We start from the raw sequence: 24,933 nt of genomic DNA, 5'->3' as shown, positions 1-24,933 counted from the left end.
CACCAAACATCTCTGCCGCTTGACATTCTCCCTCCTGCATTTTCTCTATTTGGCCATTGATTAGCATTACATTGCCATGTGTATGTGGAGGTATGAGGTCTATGCCACTGTAAATAAGTAAATACTCATAAGGTACTTTAAAATCCAATTCAGCAGGTAGAATGTACACACGTGTGTGTGTGTAATATGCATGTGAAACACGTGTGGATGGGAAGAGGTGTGTGCGTGGACTATTGGGACGCTGCTAAGAGTGTTCAGGTACATTTATATAACAATTATTTTTCTGATCAATTAGTTGCCGGTTAAATTTTCCAGGCATGATTTTAACCTAGTATTAGGATTTCAGGTGTTTATCGGGTCTGATTTTAAACTCAGTTGGTTTAACTACTATAAAAAAGACCAAGTTACCAGGTGACCTAATAAGTAAACTTGTTTCTGATTTTATAAATGTTTAATTTGGATCATTCTTAAATTCAATATCTAGTAATCATAAATAATTTGTAAATTAGGAAATAAGCTACTAATATTAAATGCATAGTTTAATGGTATGGGTGCATATCCAAGAACCAGTTTTGAATTTGCTACATTGTTTCCTTCTACAGTTGTATCTGAAAAATATATTTTAATGTAGACATAAAAGCTTTCCAGTTAATGTAAATTATGAATTTCATTTTTCTGTACTATATGTCACTAGCTTATTTTTTCTGCTAAAGGAAACAAAATTAATAAATATTATACTTGTATAAAATACAGCATAGATTTCAGAATTTTTGAATTTTTTTCCAAGAGCTAGTTTTGGAAGTATGTGATTTTGTTTAGTGAATTTGAATGAATGCTGAGAGAAAACACTTACAAATGTTCTTTCTATTCCAATTCTTGTTCTAATTCATGTTTTTATTTAAATTCCCAGATTCATTTCCTACCTTTATTTGTTTGCATAACACTTTAACAAATTTAATGTTTCTGTGTTTAAACAAAAAAAATCCTGCTATTTCTTTCTGCCAATCCATCAGATCAGAGTTAGCTCCTTTATTTTCTGCAGTTGGTCAGTGACAGTCATTTGCCTTTGGAAGGGTTTACCTGGTATCTTTTCCTTGTTTCAAGTTCATTTTAGACTTATACTGTCTAAGATCTAGGAAACTTCAGCAATAAAAATAATTTTCATTCAGAGTTTTAGCAAACATATTTTTCTTCCCTACTTTTTCTTTACAGAAATAGCTGATGTTTCTTTACCTCTGATTTGGACAATATTTCTCAGTATTTTCTGATTGTTTTTTCTAATCAATTATACAAAAATCATTGAATTGAGAAGATTTAGGTTTTGTATATGTGTGGTATGTATCATTCATCCCCCTTTTAATTAAAAAAATATTTTTAAATGTTTGGAGAGAACTTGCTTTTTATGTTTTGATTTCTTCAAATGTTATGCCTTTTTAATTTATGGCAATGCATGTCTATTTGGAAGAGAACTCACTAAAGCAAAGCAATAAAAGAAAAGGTACAGTTTTAAATAAATTGGCCTCTCACTGGCCAATTCAGGTCCATTTTAATATTCCGGCACAGATCTGTGTGTGCATTTGAATATAAATATATGATATGCAGCAATAGCCATTAGAAATATAATTAGGAATTCTTTCACACAATATAATAAATGAAAACACTTGCTTTTAGCATTTAAAATCTATTAAATACTTATTTAAAGTGTTAAACTCATGGAGAGCCTACCTAAGGTTAGAATGCATGGTAAAAAAAGAAATGCTTAAAAGTAAATTTATATTTTAATTATCAAAGGCAGTCTTTGTGCCTCCTGGTATTGCTTTGAGTGAAACGAAGTAGCATCTATACTGTTCATCATTTTGATTGGAAGTACACATTATGTGTAATATGCTTTGGCAGCACTTACGTAGCCAAAGAAAACAAATTAATATGGGGCATCCTGAAGGCTGTCAGGCATATCACAGATGTGTCAATTTAACTTCGCTTCATCATACACCTTCTCCGCAAGCAGTTGGTTCAGACGGTGCTAAATAAAGGGGAAGCTACCAATACATCCTCCCGTTGTACCGGAGACGGATGGCTACAGGAGAGTGATGGAAGCCAGCCTGCATGCTTCCTTCTTTTTAAAACTCTGACTGTGGGAATAGAGACAGCATAGATCATAATGAGTTTTTTTTTTTTTTTTAAGAGTATAACTTAAGCTTGTTCAAATCTTGCTACTGGGTTAGAAGTAATAATGGCCCTTATTTGAAAAAGCCTGAAGGGCCAGACCTTAGTGGTTCTTACATGTGAGGTAAATGCAGACTTAGAAATGCAGAACCAGGAGCTTTGTCCTTCCACTTTTCAGAGGGGGCCTCTGCTTTCTCTCGTGCTTGAAATACATTTCCTGAGACTTAAAAAAAAAATCCCGAGCTTTCTTTTTGTGTGGCTTGTTCAATATGCGAAAAATGAAATTTAAAAAAGTGAAACAAGAACTTTATGCACAGAAAATAGGCGGGAGCCCACTAAGTTCTTTTTTCTCCTCCGTGGTCAGAATGGTCTTTCTGTACATGATAATTTCTTTTTCATCTGCACTAGGGAAATTTTACTCATTTGTAATGGCTTTGGAGATTTTAAACAAAGGACTTATTAAATAAATATACTTAGTTCCTCTTAATACTTACAATGTGAATTAAAATGTTTTAAAATGTATACTTTTCAATTAATATGTTTTTTCATTTTATATTTATAAGAATTTATTTTGCTTTGACAAGAAGGTCTAAACTTACATTCAGAGTTAGCAAAAACGGTAGATAATATGAAAAATTATATAGGCTGTGGGCTGAGAAAAAAATTCAAATGTGAGGTTCAATCAATTGCCCTTTGCCCTCCGTAATTCCAAATTGTCATAGCACTTTCACATCTCCAAAAATGTAGGGTGGCCATGTTACAATGTATTCATTTTCCGTAGATGAATAAATCCTGTGACAATGTTTTCTTGCCATCCGTGAATCTATTAGAGCAGGTCATATATTAGGAGGAGGAATATTATACTAGAAACCAACTGTTCGTGGCTGAAAAGGGAAATATATATACATGGAGGGGTGGAAAAAAGAAACAAATTACCAGCCATCATTACCTGAAAGATAAGTCCTCAGTAAGAATATGAAATAATAACACAGTAAGATAAATAATACAATAGTGAATAAATAAATAATAACACAATAATAAAGTATTTTGTGTAATCACAACGGTAAACCTAATTTTTCCCGCCCCATACAGGTGATAAGAGTTGTGTCTTTTTCCTATGAGAAGGTGACTGTATACAGTTGGGGCTGAGGCCCATGAAAGGACAGCAGATCCCTTTTAGCCATGGGCTTAAATGAGACCTGCCTCATCAGTCCTGGGATCATAGTGTCACAGATGGAAAAGCAACCATCAGCTGAGCTGTACTGAACTGCACACTTGGCTAATTCATCTTATTGCTCTACACGTCTAAGGAAAGGCTTGTTCCGTGTGTGGAGTCCAGACAGGGAGACAGAGACGTGAGCTGGGCCCAGGTGGGAGCAGGTGGCTGCTTGTCCCTGCTCTCTCCCAGCCTCTCAGCCATGGAAGGTGAGGCGCAAAGGGGCAGTGTAGGCACAGAAGCGAACGCGGGTTCTTCCTAGGAATTAATTTTTCAGTTGTGCAGGTAAATTTCACACGCCTCTTCTGTTCTAGAAATGCCACTGTTGTCTTTCGTGCTCCGAAGGACAACTCATACGTATGAACCATGAACTGGCTTAAGCACTTTCTAAGAGCTAGAAGTAGAGACTAGGTTACGATAGACTGGACCAAGACTCCTGCCCCCTACCCTCATGTGGAACTGTTCTGTGGGTTAAGTCTGAAGAAGGAGGACAAGAATGAGGTCCAACACTCAAATTGTGTTTCTTTTTGATGTTTTTTCTTTCCTTGTAGTGAACAAAACTTCCATGTCCAGAGCACTTATGAGGGTGTTAGTGATTGGAAAATCTGTCCCAAGGATGTGGTCACCTAGGTGACAGCCTTACTTTCCATCTTGTCTTCAGTTTACAGGGTCAGTGTCAGTGTCTGGTGACATTGTCTGCTGTGTTTGCTTATGTTGTAGAATGTCTTTGCCCCCACGTGGAGATGCCTGTGCAGTTCTAAAAAACTTCCCCAAAATGCCCCCGTCCCAGCACCACTAAAAAAACACAAAATTCTGTTCTATTTCCGTTTTGCTAAGGGATCATTTACTTTGGGAAAAGGTAAGTGTGTGGACCTTCATCGCCATTTGCCTACAGAGTGCATCTCCACCACCCCCCCCCCCCCAAATTCCAGAGAGATTGCCTTCAACTTTCCATATTTATGTCCCTTTTGTTTCTGTTTGTTATGCATTCTAGTTGAGTGCTTTTATGGTGTTTTCTTGATTGTTGTCAGTTTGGGGTACTTGCCACTGACATTTTTGTTCAGTTCATGCCACAGCAGAAAACCCTGTGGCCGACTGGAATCTGGCTGTCCTGCACCAAAGACACAACTTAGGTTTGATTGTGTGTAAATACAGTTAGTTAGCCGAGGGTCGATCAGATAGCTTGGCAGAAAGAGAGAGGAGCAGTACACACTGTTTTCAGTAACTGTGCTGTTCATACACCTGATAAGATTGAGAGAGCTTTTTGAAATGCTGATAGACTCTGAATAAGAAAAGAATAATCACTTCTCTTGGCACCAGCTTATCAGCAATGAAGGAAAATGCCAACACTTTTACATTAGCAAAAGTAAATGTTTTAGACACTCTGTTCCTTTCTTCATTCACGTTAAATAGGAGGAGTGCTTTTGGAGTGAGCTGTAATGAATAGGAGGATTTATTACCTTGACTAAATTACAGGTGAATATGTTGATAAAAGAACCTTTCGCATCAACAGCAGCTTCTTTGATAAGCAGGTGCGTCTATGATGTACATTCTCTGGAGAAATTAAGTATTCCTCTTCCCACTCCAATTCTGTTAAGCATCATTTCTGATGTTACAAGATGTAGTTCTGTCCTCTGTCAATGGAGTCTCCTCGTTTTCCAGCAGGTGGGTGGCACACTTCTAAAATGCCGGCGGGCTGTGGCTGAGGAAGTTGGGGGTGCCTGTAAGTTTCTGTCCTCCGTGCTGAACCAGCAAACTCCTATCCAAGAAATCGTATTTTTCCCCCTCCTGAATGGAATGAGATTCGGGACAAATTTAGGATGCTTTGACGAGAAGATAAATGTATTTGTCCAAGTTAGTCTATTGTTAAACCCTCCCCTTATTAAAGAGAGAAAGGGAGAAAGAGAGAGAGAGAGAGGGTGGGAGAGAAGGAGAGAGAGAGAAAGAGAGATAGGTATTGGCTTTGTTCTTCTGTATAAATCATGGACTTTCTCTACCATTTTCTCCTCTTTGTAATTTGACGCCTACAAATAATTTGGCGTATTCAGATTTGATAAATGATAGTGCAAGAGCAGATTGATTGATTTTGGATTACTATTGATTACTCTCAATGAGATCACTGTGACACACTCGAATCAATAGTATTCGATTAAGCGAGGCACCACGGTTCTATACATTCAGCAGCGCGGGGAGTTCAGGAACAGAATGTTCACAAGCTGATAAATTGACAAAGCGTTCAGCTTTAAATAGCCCTTTGTTCGGGGCTGTTCCTTAAAATATATTTCATTGGAAAGTTCGCTTTCTGCAACTCTGGGCCTTTCTGTGGAAGAAAGGTCATCAGTTTAAGGTTTATTAAATTTTAACTAAAAACAACTGGGCTCCATTTAGGTGTAAAATAATTTAAGTACTTACTGCAGGCAAGCTTCATGCTTTGAGCTGCGGCTCCAAGGTTTTACTCGCTTACGAAGACGTCAGTTGTAAACATAAAAATGCATCACTGGGGATGTAACGGTTTAAGATTCAAATGGAAATAAAAATTCCTGCCTGGGGAAAGCGCTCCTAAGTCTGAACTTTCTTCAGAAGTGGGCAGGCATGGCGTGGGCCCTGGGAGGCAGCGGCGGCAGGGAGAAGAACACCTTGCCCCAGAGCAAGGCAGCTTTTATCCCCCTGCTTATCGGAGGGTATTCATCATGCCGCCAATACTCCATGCAGAACCCTAAACAGCATCTGATCTGAAAGCCACTAGCGCTGCTGATGTACTGAAACCTGGGTGCCCTGAGCAAACTTACCAAGTCACTGGGAAAAAAGCATCCGTGCTTCAAGTCCTTTCACGAAGGAGCTGAAGGATGAGGCTTTGCCACCAGAACCCATCCTGGCACTGCGTTGGCACTGGGAGGGGACCATTTGCTCTTCCCTTAGCTTGAGATCTCCACGCTGTGTCTCAAAAGGTTAACACGCCATTGAATGCGTGAAAGTTCTCGTGTGCAAGATTTGATCCCCGTGAAATTTTGACGACTGGGGGCCTGGGGACCCCAAATCTTTAATGTGTTTTAGTCTTGAAATATACTTAATAAATTCTCTCATTCTGATAATAATGAAAAAAAAAAAAACCCAACAACTAGAGATGGCTTTCTGAGGGGAAGTTGGTAGGAAGGTCAAGTTGGGATTCGTGGCGTTCCCTGACAAAACCAGGCTTTTTTTTTCTTTTTTTTTTTTGCATGAATGTGAGTGATAGGCTTTAATTATATTAGGTTGAACCACATGAAAATGCCATTTTTGTAGGTCAAAAAATGGTCAAAAATCAGCAATTTTATGTGATTCAACATAATAATCGAATTTGTCCCTATGCCGTTCATATTCCATAAACAAATTGAAAGTGACACTGTTTTGTTTTGTTTTGTTTTTATGATGAGCTGTGTGAGATTTTGGGAGATACATGAATCCTATCTACAATTATGCCAAGTATGCTATAGTGTCATTTTTAACAACTTTTTTTCTTTTTTTTTTTTACACCACTAGAAAGTTCCCAATTATTCAGTATTATGTACACTGGAATAGGGTATATTTATCTGGCTAGCTTCTAACCTCTTGTAACTAAGCTACTTCTGAGCATCCAGGTAAATTCTCCTCTGCTGAGGACGAACTTGGCCTAACTAGGGGGTAATCCTCAAATACTGACCCTCCCCAAAGCACACGTGGCTGAGGGTAAATAGTTGGAAAGCAAATTGGGAAAAAGATGCCGACACCTCCAGTATTTCATCCTCACTTTCATTCATTAACAGCACCTTAATATGCTCCTCAGTGCATCTTATGCTTCCCCTGGAGAAGCATCAAGTCTGTGCTCCATTGAATGTGCGCCGCTGTGGGTTAGGCAGGTGTGGAACGTCCCGGCTTGGCAGGGCAGCCCGCGATGCTTTATTGGCGATTGCAGGTACGGACGGTGCTTGAGGAGCAGTAATACAATGGTCCCAGAGCGTCTACCTGATGCTCTGGATGGATGCCTCATATTGGAGCCCAGGGCTGTGCTGGCCAAGAGGGCCTTGCCAGGCCCACCTGTGGGCAGACTCCGGCTCCCAGATGGGAAGGATATTGGTCTGTTTGTTGGAAGGAGGGAGAAGCTTGGGCCTCTGCTGGAAATGTCAGCAGAGAGTGCTCTTGACTGAGGGTCACGTCCAGACTGGGTAAGTTTTTCTCTCCCTAGGTGAGCACAGGAGAGCACAAATCTTGTTCCTGAGGAGGGGGGCACCCTTCCCAGACTTCATAGAGTGAGAGCCTCTGACTGGTCCCGTGGTCAGTCCTGGCATCTCCCCTCAGTCAGTCCAGTGCCCCCATCTGGGGCTCTGTGTTTGATTTATCGCAGTAGTAAGATCAAAAAAGAAGTCATTTCTTTTGATGTTTGCTCTTAGGCCCATGCAGTGCAGGGTGGGGGGGGGTGGCGGAGAGAGAGAGTGGCCTTAGCCTGCAAGTCACTGTGCTCGTCACACAGTGGCCACTGATGGCAGAATGTATACTGTGTGTCTCTGTTTATTTGGTGAGCTACAGAGTGTTTTGTATTAATGATTCGGTTTGTTGCAGGTCTAGATGCTTTTGCTAAAGACGCACAGAGTGGCTGGCATGAATGCCTGATGAGAACAACTTTTGTTTTTTTAACTGCATGGCATTCACTTTACCAGAAATCACAAAGGGCTTAAAAAGATAAATGAACCATTGGGGTTCAGGCTTTCCTTCTGAAAAGTACAACTGGTTGCATTCACACATGGGTGACAGACTTGGGACATCGGAGCCTTCTTTGCAAACGAGAGGAAAGGTCTGGTGGGGTCTGCTTCTCCTGCACGCTGGCCCCTGGTCCAGCTTTGCTTCCAGCTCAGTACAGTAGGAGCTTTCGTCCAGCGCCTCCGTTAGTGGGATCTCTCTGAGGAGCATGAGCCCCAGCCCATCAGCAGGCTGAGAGTCAACAGCAGGTGTGAACAACATAAAACAGGATTAACCCCAAACCCAAGTGTGTACTGCAAACAGAACCGCTGCTTTGCAAGGGAGGGCAGGGCTGGAGGCGGGACGCTGCCCTGGTCCTGTACACTTTTGTTTACTAAACGGTGTTCAGTGGACTATGCAGATAGCTCTGTTTAGGTTCCCAGGAGGCAGGCGAGGGCTCTGTACTCATTCTCTCTCTCTTTTTAAACTGGAAACTCAAACGTCTGTACAAGATTCTTCTCAGACCTTCAGAGGGGAAAACAGAACAGAGCAAAAGTGGTCTGAAGTAAGCACGGACCGGGATTACAGGTTAATACTGCAAAGATATTTACAAATTATAAATTGATAGTCATTCCGTGTACTGTATTTCTCGCCTGTAAAAAATAGTAGTATGGGTTGGTTTACTTTAAGATTATGTTTTGGGTTTAATTGTGTGATTTAACTGATATTTCACCTAAGTAAGTATACCACAAATAAGTTAGAGATGATAGTGACCCCCCGAATGGTTTTTTTTTTTTTTCTAACAGTGCTGTCTATACAGGAAACAGGAAAGTCAGCCCCACCCCCAAATGACAGTTATTATAGGAGACTTCATGAATTTAACACATTTATGGCATTTGAGTCAATTTATCAACGTTTTATTTAGGAAAGAAAAAGGTAGCATGTAAAAATAGTTTCCCTTTAAGACATACTAATTCTAGTATTTACCACGTATCAGATGAAAATTCGGATAACTGCATCTTCTTTATTAGGTTTAGACTAACTTGTATTTTGAAACTTGAAGAAATGTCCACATCCAGAATGGTGTCTGAAATAAGGAAATAATAACTTGATCAGTTAAAGAAATTGTATTTTTTAATATACAGACACACTCATACACACCTGTACAGACAGGTGAATGAATTAACTCTTCTTAAAACACATGCAAATATAGGGTTTTGGGGTTTTTTTTGGCATTAGTATGTTATGCCATCACATTGGATTCTGAGACTCCAAAAATATGTGCAAATAGAGACATTTACATAAGATCAGTTCGAGAACATGATGGAGACTGTACTAAAAAATAATTTTGAAATGTCAAAAATCAAAATTTCATCATTCACTCTCAACAGCATCGTATAACCAACATTACCTTTATTATCTGTTACCCAGGCCTTACATTGAAAGGGCTTATCCGTTCCTTCACACTTTGCTCATGATTACGGGTTTTTAATTGTTAAGATGGCATTTTTAGTAGACTTTGCTACTCCTTTCATTTTAGAATGGCGTCTGTCAGCTCACTCTCGGGAGTCTCGACACCCATTAAATACACCAAGGATGTCCAAGGCATTATGAACTACGTGAACTCTTAAATTACTTTTTAATTCCACAGTTACTATCTCTAAATGTTAATTTAAAGATACCATTTCCTTATAATGTGTTTCTCTCTGAGAAATGGCCCTTCCCTTCTGTTTAGTATTATTAAGTACCTTAGTTATGTACATTAACTAGGTTGTGGGCAAATAAAGGAATGATAGGTAATGAAATCAAGTTTAGGAGATATTAATTTAAAATTGACTTTTGAAGTGTATTTTTTATAACCAGTTCTGGACTCAAATTGATTGCTTATTCTCATGTTGCATCAAAGATTACATGCATTCCTTTGTAATTTTAAAAATCATTAAAGTAATCAACTTAGTGCATTAAACTGCATATTCTTGGTCATTCATTCACAAATATTTGACTCTGGGCAGGCACTGTCCCAGGAACTAAGGTCCTAAAATAAACGATAAAATTATAAAATGATCTGAGTGCATAAAAAAAAAAAGAAAAACACTTAAAAATGGGACGTTTTGTACCTAAGCCTGTGACTTAAACTTGGGTTCATCTTCGGAAAATGATTTGAGGAAGTAGGAAGCAAGGCTTTTACATAAAACTTGAGCAAAGCGTAGCTTCCATCTGGCTTGCTTGGCTGTTTTATTAGAGCTGATGAGCGTGATTAGGGATTATCCAGTTAGATCGGAATATTGCCAAAGAGTGGCCGGGGTCACGTCTGGGCTAGTGCGGCCTGACGCTGCTTCCTGGTGATGCCTTTGAAGATTCCATCACCAAAGTTGCCGCTTTACCTGAAAATGCTCTAAATTACTTGGACATGGCTTGTTGTTTTTACACTGGAAATGAAAGAGGAGAACATGCTTTAAAAGGTAACGTAAGAAAAAAAAAATTTTCCCCATCGTAGAGAAAGCAAAGAGTATTTCTTTGAACTCTAGGAGGTTTCTGTGGCTTGACTAGGAGGGAAAGGTCTGACTTGGTCAACTGAGTCTCATCAAAGTAAGTGACCATTGGAAGGTAGTTTCTACAGTATAAGGAAACCTTGCCCTTAATCTTGACACAATCTCCCAGCAACTGTCTTTGCCCAGCATTCCTGCAGGACTGCCGGGTACACTTCCCCAAAGCCTGGGGTGTCCGTGTGCCCGAGAACTGGAAAACAGAATTTAAGCAGTCCTCTCTCTCTCTAGCATCTCTGCGGTGGATGCATTTTATTCAAGTGATTTATCTATTTACTTCTTTTGAAGGCAGAATGTTTTGTGTCAGGTTATTAAAATGAGTGTCTTTTGCATTTTTAGATGTTTATAATTAATAGTGAAGTTAGGTAATCGGTTTTATATTGGCACCAATTAAGTTTATAGAAGGTTTAAAATCGTGGTGTCATCGTACCATTGCCAACTGGAATATGCCAGATATATCTCGGGAGAATTTTTGTCCAGCGTTTATGCTTGATTAAAGTTTATGCTGCGTGTTGACAGTGATTGTCTCATAAAAAAATGGCAGCATGATGTTGCAAAGTTCCAACTTCAGGTGATAAGTGCAGTGCATTTTGTTGTTGTAGTATACTATGGAATAACAAACTTCGGAAGGGAAGTGCCTGCCAGACTTTCTGGGAATGAGAAATAGGAGATAAAGAACTGCCTCAGGGTGAGCTCCTATTTTCCGCCAGCCCCGAAAGCTAGAAAAGCCGAGTTTTCCTCTCCTCCCCCCACCAGATGCAGAGGGCAGCTTACCTTTACGTAAGAGCTTTGCAGTCAGGTGCTGAGTCATCTCACCTGTGTTTTCTCTTCATCTGTGGTGTTTGCAAAATATTTGTGAAAATACGATCCCCCCTGCCGTCCTCCCCATAGTCTTCCTGCCTTTTCTGGTATCACTTCCCTTGAATCCTCTTTTCTTCACTTTTTACGGAGCTGAGGTGGAATTTGCAAAGAGATGCACCCTTTTGGACGCATGATGCCAAAATGCTTTGGGAAACCTTCGCCGTAGTCATGGAAAAAAAGAAAACACAAAGCAACAGCCCCGAATATCGGGGGTGACCAGGCGTGGGGGTTGGGGGGGGGGCTGGTAATTTATGAGCCCTCAGTCCTCTAGTTGTGTGTGTACAGGCTTTGCCAGCGCCCCACTTGCTCCCCACCCCCAAACTGCACAGCGCTCGGTGTAGGATGATGATGAGGTACCTGGAGGAAAAAGGCAGTCCTTGCCGGAGCCAGCAGCCTCAGACAGGGCGCTTTGCCATCTGCCCCACCTGCTGCATTCGTGAGCCCATCTGGTGACTGCAATAGCTCATTGTAGGCCTCTTCGGAGGAACATTCGCGCTGAAAAGCAGGCAGTGTGAATTATTTAGGTAGTAGTATAAATAAACCGAGAGAGGGGCAGGAGGGGAGCCGCAGGAGAAGGGGCTGGAAGAGCCCCCCCACGCCCTGAGCCCTGGGGTGGGTGCTTTGGAATGCAGGGTGTGCCAAAGCCCGGGGTTTGCATACAGATTTAGATGTATAGATCATTGTGCAGATTACGAACCAATGACTTTTATCTAGATTTAGATAGCGCTCAGCCTGTTTTGCAGAAAATATGGGCAGCTTCGGGTAGGGAAGCTTGGGGGCTTTCAGCGTAAGTGAAACTGATGAAATGCAATGGATGTAAGCATTGATTTAGCAGAAGCAAAGCAACTGTGTGTCCTTTCTGAAATAGGTGATTTTTTTCTTTTTCGTGCAGACAACACATTTGACTTGTTAGTGAATTGTGATTTATACTACATATGTGCCCTTTTTTTTTCTATTGGATAAAACACATTAAAAAATTATTTTTATTTGTATATGTCTTCAGTCAAAAGATGTGATTTTATTTTTATATGTCACCAGTCAAAAATCCTTTAGGTAGCTACTGTGAATGAAACGTACTGAATTCAGCATACACGCCAATATATACTACGTGTGAAATGAAAACCTTTAGTGAGAAAAGTCTGTGTATGACTTGGTGTGTTTGGGGCCCACATAAACCGCATGGACAGGGACAAATGCCCTAGGGATTACCTGATTAATGTAAAAATGAAATACGGAAATGGTAAACTGGAGTCAAGTCACTTATACTGAAATGAGCTCTTTCTTGAAGTAAGGAAAATTTAAACTGGGTGGTTTTAAAAGACATATTGGTATCATTTTGTAGCTAACAAGCTAGGTTTACAAGGCGCTAATTGTCCTTGAAGCCATGTTTCTAGAAAAATGATTCTAAATTGTAAATGAAAGTTCAGAACTATAACTGAAATATTAGTTTCATTTCATTAGAGGGGGGATTGTGTTTTCACAAATATTTTGTGAAACCATCCAGATTTGTCGTCTTTCTTGAGAATCATTTAGAGGATAATTTAGGGGTGGTGATAGGGGCTTCATTTAAGTTAATTTATTATTTTTTATGTGTTCCTCTTGCTTTTACTTAATCAATTAACCTGGATATATGGCTGCCAAAAATGATATCTAGCCTATTTATGTTTTAACTGACAAGCCTGTGTGTTTGTGAATATTTGTGCCCTGGAATACACTAGATTCTATAGAATGTGTCTACACCATCCCCCTTGACTCAGTTTGGTTGCAAAATATGTGTAATGGGTCTGCTCTTTTTGAGCCAGGAAAACTCCAGTCTTCACTTAAATAAGCACCATTGTCTCTGGGGCAAAATATATGCATGTGAACGAATCCTGTTGCTAATTCAAAATATAACCAGTCACCCACTTCCTAGCCATTCCAGTAAAATACCTTTTATTTTAAGAAAATTGATTTATAACCAGTCCCTTTTCAGGAAGTATGTGAGATGATTTCTTTTTTATTTGCACTTGAACTCGTTTTCCAACACCAAATAAAATGAGATATTTGCCTTAAGCCAAGTGACCCCATGAAATTTAAGGGTTGTGGGTAAAATTCAGGAGTGTTAGGTCATCCCTCGTCCACATTTCCTCCTCTGACCTCACAGGTCCCCCTCTCCCCAGCCCCACACTGAACACCCTCACCCCCAAAAGGTTACATTCCTCCAGAATTAGTAACAAGGACTTTTCCTTACTCTCCTTACATTACCTTTTCCTGGGTAACAGTCTCTTCCTCTTGGAGTCACGTGGATACTCTTTGCTGCTGATTAAATGACTACTCTTGACAGGCAAAGAAGGACAAAGTTGACGGCGAGATGAAATAATTAGAAGTCACATGTACTTGTTATTGGTGGTGGTGAACTACAGGAACAGGATTGACTCAGTGTTTAATTGGCAACTTCAGGGAGCACACACAGATATTTTGAGACCTTATAAATGTACAAAGTAAGGAAATATTTTAGAACAAAATTTAAATATATCTACATAAGAACACACAAGCTTCTTACGTACCACCTAACTTGCTTTTATTCACCACGGCTCTCTGTGCTCATTTTTTTAAAGTTTTGTTTTTATTTAAGATTTACAAGCAAGATTCTTCCTGAGCATTGTTCCATCACTGTTTGCATTCTGATGTCAGGGGGGTAGGATGTCTTCGATCCGATTTGCACAGGGCTGGCTTTATATTACCTTTGAATACACGTGCTTAAGATTTCATCAGATCCCGTGCTTCTCTCTATTCTGCCCAGAATACATAATCACTTTTTCCTAAAATCATGATAAAATGCATTTATTTTGACAGAAGGAGTTTCGAATTTGGTTATTTCCCTAAAATGACAAGGAAAACTTAGTAAATTAGTGTGTATATCTGCACATTGTACTTGCTATAAACATCTTTTATCATTTTAGAGATTTCTCCCTTCATCCTCTCTTATAGGGCCTGGAAATCCATAGTCTGGATGTTAATTTTGTTTTTATTTGATTGGCGTTTTCATTGAGATGTGAACATTAACTTTCTAAAGAAAGTTAGGTGTCCAAATATTTGTCAGGAATTTTAAAAGAGGAATTTCATAATTTGTCAAGGAAATGCCCAGGAGGAAATTAATTAGTGTGACTATATGCTTTTCCAGAATGCTGCCTTTACAATTATGCAGTGAGTTGTTACGTCTAATGATTTCATTAGAACTAAAAAAATAAAATAAATGTTAATAAAAAGCCTTCATATAGCACATTGTATATATTTAAAAGTAGACCTCCTTTTAGTGGTTCTTCTTGAAATCTGCCATTGACAGTTTAGCCGAATCAGCTATGATTAGGGAAGACTAGCTGCTTTAAGTGCTTCTCCCTAATAGCAGTTAGGATATTATTGATTATATGGGATAAGTAGCAAATAGTCGTACTTAATGTTGCTCTCTCTTAATTGTCTCCTATAAAGAACTTCACTACCCCATTCATGGGGAAGAAGAGGGTTGGAATCAAGGGTATTTCTATGGGCCCATAAGAACAGGTGACCATTTGGGGTTTCCCCAAAGCAACACTAATAAACAGAACAGCATTTACTTAAGCATGGAAGATAGTCAGCATGGCCTGGTCTTCTGTTTTAGGGTGTCACACCTGGCCCAGGCAAGATGGCAGATTTCTTTCTTTTCTTAAAATATATAGATTAAAACTTGGTTGTCTGTGGTGGGAGAGAACCCGTGGCAACAGAGGAGACAGGTGTGCTGATGAGTGTAGACAGAAGGAGCAACATCTGTGCATACAGAGGAAGAACATCTGGGCAAGCAGTTAAGAGAAACCTACCAGGGCCTTTCTGCTCCCATTTTCTGTCCCTACCTGGCAGAATGTGCTACTGTACATCTCAGGGCCCTTGTTGGAGGGTCCCAGCGGTGCAGGTTTTAAAAAGGATGCTCTTTATTTTGGGATGTAAGATACTATGATACAGATGATGGGTTTGGAAGCCACAGAAATGTATGTGGTTCCTTCGAGTACATTAAGTTGATGATCTGATAAAAAATAGCATGCAAACAATAAAAATGCTTGGGGACAGTGGGCCCATGATAAGTATTTCCTGCCCCCACTTTGCTTTTAATAATGGAGTTGTTAGTAGCACGAGAAGGAAAGTACAAAACTGAAATTTCACTTCTCAAAGCCAAATTGGCTTCTTACCTCAACCGACAAATGCTGAAGTCGAAATGAGTCATAATAAGGATTAGTCAGGGAAGCTTGAATTGAACCTACTTTCTCCTGCATGTGTGACTCCTTATCAGCCTCCTACTCCTTATAATTGCTGGATTCACTTTCTGAAATTAGCAAAGGGAAAAGCCAAGTCACGACAGAAGCCTTGCCCCTTGCACTTTTCCTCCCTGCCCAGCAAGGCAGGGAGAGGCTAGGACTATAATATAGAAGGTTTGCTTAGTGTTACTAGAAGGAATGTGGAAGTAACAGTATAAAGGAGAAAGCGTAGGTTCTAACACAGGACTGTGAGGTGGAAGATATCGAACACGGTGTCCTTGTCTTCGGTTTCTCTCATTTCTTACAAAGCGCAGGTTTACCTCCTGCTGGTACTGATCCAGTAACACTGTGGGCGGACTTCTGAGGTTAGCAGCCCCTAGAAGCCTTGTTGCTTATAGTGTGAGCGCCCAGCTTCTATTTTTTTAAGACTGTGTGTGTCTGTGTGTTTGAGAGGTGGTCCTCAGCCTATTTCCGATGAGTTTCCTGAAGAAGAGTGAAATCAACTGGTTGAACTGATTTTACTCTCCTGTGGTGATATTTTATTTATATGATAAAATGCTTGGAAAGTGATTAATTTGTCAGGGGAACATCTTGTTACTGTAAATTTGCTGAATATGTAATAAAATTGCCCTACGGTAGGTGGGAAAAGGAATATTTTTAACAACCAAAATAGCCAGAGGGTCCTCCTGTATTTCCATCAGTTTATTTTTATGCAGATTTCTCTCTTTAAAAACAAAGGCTTCGAAAAGGCTCCTGGCTTTCCATTGAGAGGCACTGGAGCTGGTGAGGTAAGAAAGAAAAGGGGGCAGAGTGGAATGTAAGAAACAGAGACGGGGTGGTCGGTGTTGGTGCCTAGTTCGCTCTCCCTGGACCAACGATGACTGATGCATCCATTAAATTTCAGCCCAGGCTGACTGACTGAGTGGATTTATATAAATTAAAAAATACAGGCCATATACCTTTTCTGATAGACTGTAAATGAGAAAAAGGAATTCCTTTAAACCTCAAAGGAGGAAATCCATAGACGAGGCTTTCTAGTCAATAAAGCACTATAGCATCAACTCTTCTTGCTGTGTTTGTACCATAAGTTTGAGTTCATAGACAAATATCACACCTGCCTTCCCCCCAACTTCTCCAGCAAGGGGTAATTTCTAAATGAACTTATATGGTGTAGAGGAATTTCGAGCTTTTGTTGCAGTTTGAACTTGGGCTTTGCAGATATAAAGGAGGCAGGGATCATGCCTTGCTTCATTTTTTTTAAGGGTAACAAGTGACAATGGCATTAGTTAAGGAGCGGTGACTTTTATTCACACGCGTTCTCCCAGCTCCATGTCCATTTGTCCATTGGAATGAGCCACTTATCATGCTCCCGGGTTTTTCCTCTTTCAACATCAAGAGTTATGGAGGGAAAATCCCATTTTTCCCTGGCCCTCCATGACAGGCAGACTGAAGATTGTGGTCATTTGGATTAAAAACATATCCATCACCAGCAGTCGGCAGGTTATTATGATGTCTCCTTTGAATATATGAATTTCATATACTGCATGTTGGAAGTCTGAGAATGCCAACTTTTTAGATAAATAATTATCCCGTTGGTGATGTACAGCACACTGTTGCCATATTTTCTCACTTTTAGAGCATTCATGCCCTTATCACCCATAACATAAATCTTTGGCTTTCATATTTAACAAAACTACTAGGGTAACAACCTCCTATAGTCAGCCGATCACACACCATCATTGGACTATCATTATTCATTTTCTCGCAGCAGAAATTTCGGTAGATTGCCCAGTTTCAATCTGACAGCGTGTTTGATACATCGGTGCAGGTGAGTAAGCCGATGACCTTGTTTAGGCGCTGGCTTTGACCTCAGTACACAGTCCTCAGCCCCATGAGCTTCCATGGATAGAAAGATGGACCAATGAATGAAGTTGCCCGCATCAGTCAGTGTCGTTATCTCGGCTTCTAATCCATCCTCTGAATTTTGGAGAGTGGGGAGAGAGCTGTACAAGTGGGGGAAAGCTAGGTCAGGAGTGACCGTTTCTTGAGAGATCTATTTTTTCTACACCTCAATTCCCCCCAAGTCACCGAATCTTTGGTTCCTCAGGCATGGGAGAGACACATTCCTCTGGACCATGTGTAGGGGCTTCTGGGCAATTATCCTCTTACCCCTTTCCCATTTCTTTCTCTGATCATCGCCCTCCCCCCACAGTTTGTTTCTCACTACGAACCTTAGTTTCCTTCCCTGTCAAGCTCATGCTGTGAACTGACCATCACTTACTGTGGCCTTCGTGGTTTCCCAGTAGACAAACAGGCTTAGCGATGAGCATGGAGTTTGCAGGACCACACACGGCTCCAAGAGGAGGCGTGGAATCTTACACATCTACGTAGTTCGAAGCTACCCGCATTGGCCAAGTGGCTCATGAGGGACTGCGGTCCTTTTTTCCTTTCCCAGTTTTCCCTCCACGTGCCCACCTGCGCTTTGGAGAAGAACAAGAAATAGCCCTGCCCTGTCTGGAAAATGGACAGATTGATTATCATAGAAGATCCTCGCCTTAGGGGCAAAGTGGAGAGGGTGGGGACTTACGTCTCTGAGAGTGTGTGACCCAGAAGCTTCTGAGGCTCGGGACCGTGGTACCTAATCTTGTGCATTGTCGACATGGTTCCATACAGAAGTTTTCCACGGTTCTTGCATGAAACTATGACTCTTTCCCCCAGAAGTGGTGATGGGTAGCGTTATCCACACTGTCTTGGCTTGCTCTCCTGGTGGTTAGTGGCTGAGATGGTTCAATGTCATTAGACGGGTTCAGAAGTTATCTCTAGCTACGTTTCTGCCCCCAGACCTGGGTTAAATTAATGTTACCCACATGGAACCTGAGGAAGGGCTCTACCCTCATGAGTGTCTTGTATCACTTCCACAGAACCGTAATTCTTAGCATGGATATGTTGACTTTCTTTATTTTAACTTTAAAAAAATATTGATTTCATTTTAGAGAGAGGGGAAGGGAGAGAGAAAGAGGGGGAGAGAAACATCAACATGTGGTTCCCTCTTGTGTGTCCCCTGTTGGGGTCCTGGCCTGCAACCCAGGTATGTGCCCTGACTGGGAATCGAACTGGAGACCCTTTGCTTCACAGGCCCACCTCAATCCACTGATCTACACCAGCCCGGGCAGGAGATGTTGACCTTCTGTGAAACTGACCACACTTTCCTTTGGACAAAGACCTCATCATTCTTCAGAGCCGCCAGCACCCGTTCCTGGCGCATAGTAAATACTCACTGAAGATTTGCGAATGCATTCATTTAGAGCTCTGATACAAACCATGAGCGTAAGCTCTTAATCTCAGACCTGGGGAAGTTAGGGAGAGCATTCTGTGTGACACTGGGACCTACCCTTGGTGAAAAATCAGTGGTAGTGAGTATGCAAAGTGTTTAAACATACGTAAATCACAACAGACCTCGATAGTTGAATGATTTTAGGGTGAGAACCCCAGGTAAGCATGGACTTATATTTCAAAACGAGGTCCAGATTTACTTTCCAATTTGATTATTCCAACGATTAAGTGACATTTTCTCCTACAAATTTATTGTGACTCTTTGCATCTGTCTCACTTGTTAAGCTTTTCAAAAGTTGTCATGTCTGTTTCCTCTTTTGAGCCCTGACATTCCTGTGCAATAGGTAGTGTAGGCATTAGTTAGTACCCCCTTTCCATGATCAGATAGCTGAGGCACAGAGAGTTAATTAATATGCATTAATTATACATATTGGTATAGTTCATTAATGACAGCAACTTATTGGCCCGGAAGTTCTACCTTATGTCTAGCTGCATGCTCTGACATAAGTCAGTTTTTCCCTTATTGGAAGGCTGTAATCCTGTTCCCATTAAATCATAATCATCCTTTAGCCTTCTCCTTTTTATGATATAAATAACCTAGTATTTTCTAAGTTGTCCAGTAATTTTGACTGTTTAACACTAGTATTCTGTGTTTTGGGTCACTTAAGGGCTAAGCGACTGTTTTTTCTTTCTGTTTTATTTTGGTCTCATTTTATGGGTTCAAATCGTCAGGGATACATCACAGCACGTACTGAGTGTGCAGTGGTTTAAGACAATTAAAGCACTAATAAAACCTTCAGAAGATTGAAATGTTAATGTAGTAGTAGGTATGACTACAGTTGACACAGTTTGTTGGCTTTTGTCAAGTATTGCTATTAAATGTTTGCAGCACAGCATTTTTTATTTCAGAGTACAGAGTCGAGACATGGAGAGTTCAAGTTCTGGTTCTCTCGCTGTTCTTTCCTCATCTATAAAATGGGGGTCAAACTTGTCTCCCAAGCTGGTCTCGACAACCAGTAAGTGACTGTACCTTTTTTCCCCCACTAACAAAGAGAAAAACAAAATCAGTTCCAGATATCTTTTCAGAACATATGTAATCGTACCAACATTTTAAAGAACACTCTGTTGAGAATTTGCTATCGTAAGTGGTAGAATAGGAGACCATCTAGCTACACCATCGTCTTCATGACCTAGGCGAACTTTTACTAGAATCAGAGTGTGGATATTTAATGTAGAGTTAGACAGATATAAGCCAGACATAAACACCTACGTGATCAGGTGTATAACAACATTAGTAAAAGATAATGCTGAAAAAATAACGGTCTTCAATTGACACAGTGCCTTGCAGCTTATTGCTAGATTCATTCAACTACATCTCTTCAGTAACACACTGATGAAGCCGCTAAGATGAGCTCAGCGTAGTAAAACGTACTAAGAACACAAAGTCAAATAGGCTTCAGCCCGTGTCTTCAAAGAAAATGTTTTTAAAAACGTTTTATTTTGAGGTAATCGTAGACTCACATGCAGTTCGTAGTTGGAAGTAATACGGAGAAACCCCGTGCCCTTCACTCAGTTTCTTGCGCAGTTGTGGTACATCATCACAAGCAGGAACTTGGCATGGATACAATCCGCAGACCTTATTCAGGTCTCCCAAGTTCTGCGTGTGTTTTGGGTGTGTCGTTCTATGTCATTTTGTTATACACATGGATTCCTTTGACTCCCCCAAAACAGTTCTATCGCAAGGTGTTAGTTTGTTTTTATGTTTTACTTTGTAAAAACATGATATTTGTCAAAGACATTTTAGCTTGGCTGATTCTTATGTATTATTTATTGACCACTAAGGGTGCAAAAACTTCTTTTGATGATGCCTATAGTATTTATCTCCTTTTTTTCCCCACTCTCTCTTCCACCATCTGAGTTCCGATCTTCCTCTCCATTTATCCAGATGGATATAATAGCTTTCTAGTTGGGATTTAAACACTGAGGGTTCAGAGAGGTGATCTGTTTGTTTGATCAGGTGATAGGCCTAAAATGTAATAGGGATGAATGAATGAACACATGGACGTTGCTGTAACCAAAACTGTGTTTAATAAAAACACATCAAGTCATGCCATCTTCTCCTTAGAAGTCTTCAGTAGCTTCCCATCACTTACAAAATGACCTCTAATCTGAATACTGTGGAATGTCAAACCTTCCACAGCCTGTCCCGGACCTACCTGGGACACTTAGCACATTCAGCATTCCCTTTATTTCTTCAGGATCTCCTTCATTCTCTGAGCCGACCGTGTGACCTCCCATTGCTGGGCCTCCTCCTTTATCCTAAAGGAGTCTTTTTCCTTTGTGCTCATGGATGTCCCTTTGAATTCAATGCTGCCTTTGCAAATCACCTTTATTTCATCTTCCCACAACTCACTATAAAGATAGACTTCTCCCTGAGCAGATTCGGCACCTGAGGTTCGTAGGCAACATGTCAGAGCCCACAGTTAATAAATGACAGTGCTGGTGAGCACAGAGCCCGGGCATCTCATTAAAAATCTTGTAATCATTTACTCCTTCACCCTGCAGGGCTTTTTGTTTTGTTGTGTTATGTTTGACATCAAATCTCTTAGCAGGTTTACTATGAACTTAGGAGATATAAAAATAACTGTTCTGTACTTAATGCCTTATCTCCCAGGTTCTTGAGATTGTTATGAACAGCACTTTACTTTGGGAAATTTGTGTTCTAACATTTCAATCCACTGCTTTGTGTGTGTGTGAGTTCATGGCTCGGTTGCTCACTCAACAAGTCAGGCAAAGGGTTAACCTTAGAAACAGAAAACAACGCATGGTCCTCTTCAAGGGGAGGGATGGAAACCTAAGTTTGTGCAGTAAAATGAGTTGTTAACTATTTTACCCTGCATTCCCTGCAGCAGTATTTACAGTGGCCAAGATACGGAAGCCACCCAGGTGCCCATTAGTAGACGAGTGGATAAGAAAGCCGTGGTACCTATACACGGTGGAATAGTACTCAGCCGTAAGAAAGAATGCAGTCTTACCATCTGCAACAGCATGGGTGGACCTAGAGGGTATTATGCTAAGTAAAATAAGTCAGACAGAGAAAAGACAAATATGATATGATTTTGCTCATATGTAGAAGCTAATGAATAAAATAAATGGATGAGCAAAATAATGTAGATTCATAAATCCAGGGAATAGAGTGATGGTGTCTATTCCCTGGATCTGGTATGGAGTGTTGGGGAGCTGGGTGAAAAAAATGAAGGGATTGAAAAGTACTGATTGGTGGTTACAGAATAGTCATGGGGATGTAAAGTACAGCATATGGAATAGAGTCAATACAGTATCATAATAATTATGTATGGGGCCAGGAGGGTACAGGAAGTATCGAGGGGACCACTTTGTAAAGTATATGATTATCCAACCAGTAGGCTGTACCCCTGAAAGTAATACAAAATGATATTGAATGGTAACTCCAATTTTAAAATAAAATTGAAAAAATAAAAAGCAAGGTATAGAAATAGGCTCATGGCCTTATGGGAACATGAAGGGGAAGTGGGGTGTCAGGAATGATTTCCCGGGGACCTAGTAACTTGGTTGAATTTTTAACTAATGAGTACAAGCTGGCCAAGTGATGGGGCAGAGGGGAGGGGATGCGTAGCCGAGAGGAGGGAAAGCTGTGGGATGGGGAATCGCGACCTTTAAGCGCTGCGTGTCCATGAGGGTCCGAGGCTGGGGGAGTGAGACTTGGGGTTGAAGAGATGCCCTGTCTGCACGGTGAAGCCCAACACCAGGCTCCCTAGCACCAGGGCTTTGGTTGTGAGCCTGTAGAGGGGGTGGCGGCATCGACAGGGGTAGACGGTAAAGTTGGCCAGATTTGTCTTCAGGAATACAGAGTTATATTTTTCTGCAGCGTCCTCTTTGCAGGACAACGTGAAGTAACTTTATAAGCACGTGGTTCTTTCCCCACTGGAATCGCATGCTGTCAGCGCTGCGATCCAGGTCCTTTCCTGCGAAGGAAAGTCATGCAGATATTCCTGCATGGGCAGCATCTGGTAAATGGGTGATAAAATATATATTTTTTAATTTGGTTAACTATGCACATTTTCCTTCCTGGAAGCTTCTTTGAATTATCCATTTCTTTTGAATTGTGTAATTTTACCCACTCAGGTTTTATATATTGCTCCTCTCCCCCCAAAGTTTTACATTGTTTATACTTCTATCTAAACCATATTTAAAAAATCAGATGACTTTCCTCATTTCCTTATAGTATTCACTTTATAAACCCCAAATTTATCCTTATTCTATCTCCCATGACACTTAACTCCCTTTGTGCAAACGTCAAACCAAACCAGACCAAAAATGTTTAAGTCCTACTTTGAATTACTTGCAGTGACATCACTTCTCACATGCTGCGTGTTTGCTGAAGCCGGTTTAGAATGGGCCATGCCTTGTGCTTGGGCAATGGGGGATGAAGTTGGGTTCGCTTGCTTTACTTCCAAAATATGCACATGAATGCAGGGAATTATTTCTGTGTTTACAGTAACAAGCACTTTATGAGTTTGCAGAGACAGCATACAGAAATGTGTTTACGATTCAGCTCAGTAGACTATTATGCCCTATAGCTGTAACTTTGATTTCATCCTTTGCCTCTTTAACAAGTTAGAAAAAAGATTTGGCCTAAGAGATGGAAACCTGGAATGGATGAGGTTCTACCTCAATTTCTGAGTGTCCTTGACTAAGTCACCTGTCCCACTTCCCTGACCCACTGAGTCCCTGTGTGTAAAGGAAATGTAGAACTAGCTGTTGATAAACTATAGTCTAGACCTTGTTGTCTGAGACCCAGCACAGGGTCCAGCAACCAGTGGAAACTTCTGGTCACATGGGGTTCATGTATTTAACTTAACGTTCAGAACTTTCCTTTTGGATCAACTCTCTAAAGATGAAGTTCACAGACAACAGAGCACATACTGTCAGCACAGTTAGATGACTCTTGGCAAGTGCGACCTCTGTGGCACACACAAGCACCAGTTCCCTCATGCCCGCTTGTCCACAGCCCTTGCTCCGGAAAACCACTGGGGATGCTATCCCCAAAGAGTAGTTTTGCCCGTTCTAGAGTGCCACATAAACAATCTTAGAGCATGCGCTCTTTGCATCCGCCTTGTCTTTGCTCACCAGGGTGCCTTTGATATTCAGCCACGTTATTGCATTTATCATAGTTCATTTCTTTTTTATTGTTTCCTAGGATTCCTGTGTGTGTGTGTGTGTGTGCGTGCGTGTGTGTGTGTGTGTGTGTGTGTGAGAGAGAGAGAGAGAGAGAGAGAGAGAATCTGTTCATTTTTTGCCCGGAGTATTGTGAATAAAATTGTGCTACACGTTTGTATACAATAGTTCTTTTTGTGCACACATTTTTTTAGTAACTATCTAGGAGTGAACTGTTGGGATATGGTATCTGTTTTAACTTTATAAGAAACATTCAAGCTATTTTGTACCATCTTAGACCCTATCAGCCATGAATATGAGTTCCAGTTGCTCCACATCCTCCGCAGCACTTGGTGTTTTCAGTCTTGTGAATTTTAGCCATTTTTATAAGACCGAGGAGAATAAAAATGCTTTTTGATTTACAACTGTAATAGAAATAATACAAATTGCTATATGTAACTTAGGGATATCAGAATTAGCATATTTTTTAATGACTATTGAGAAAACTTTAACAGTGTTGCATTGTGTTTTGTCATCTTCATTATCTTCAATCAGTTATATTTATGACACCCATTGATGTTTTTATAGGTGATGTATATATAAAATGTTCATGTCTATAGATGAACATATTTCTTATTAGTCTCAAATTGTCTTGTTT

The 24,933-nt window shown here is 40.5% G+C and overlaps 1 protein-coding gene across 25 annotated transcripts in view; it reads left to right on the top strand.

Annotated features, from left to right (window-relative positions):
• Positions 1–24,933, top strand: part of ESRRG (estrogen related receptor gamma) — a 506,557-nt gene that overhangs the window by 321,633 nt on the left and 159,991 nt on the right. The window contains exon 1 of one of the 25 annotated variants that reach the window (XM_053912590.2): positions 8,512–8,662. The exons of the other annotated variants lie outside the window; for them this stretch is intronic. The gene's annotated coding sequence lies outside the window, so the exon portion shown is untranslated. Of the gene's footprint in view, positions 1–8,511; positions 8,663–24,933 lie in introns of those variants that run through there. 25 annotated transcript variants of the gene reach the window in all.

This window comes from Desmodus rotundus, chromosome 10 (genome assembly GCF_022682495.2).
Source record: "Desmodus rotundus isolate HL8 chromosome 10, HLdesRot8A.1, whole genome shotgun sequence".
Taxonomy (NCBI): Eukaryota; Metazoa; Chordata; class Mammalia; order Chiroptera; family Phyllostomidae; genus Desmodus; species Desmodus rotundus.
This window is presented reverse-complemented; position numbering and strand designations above follow the sequence as displayed.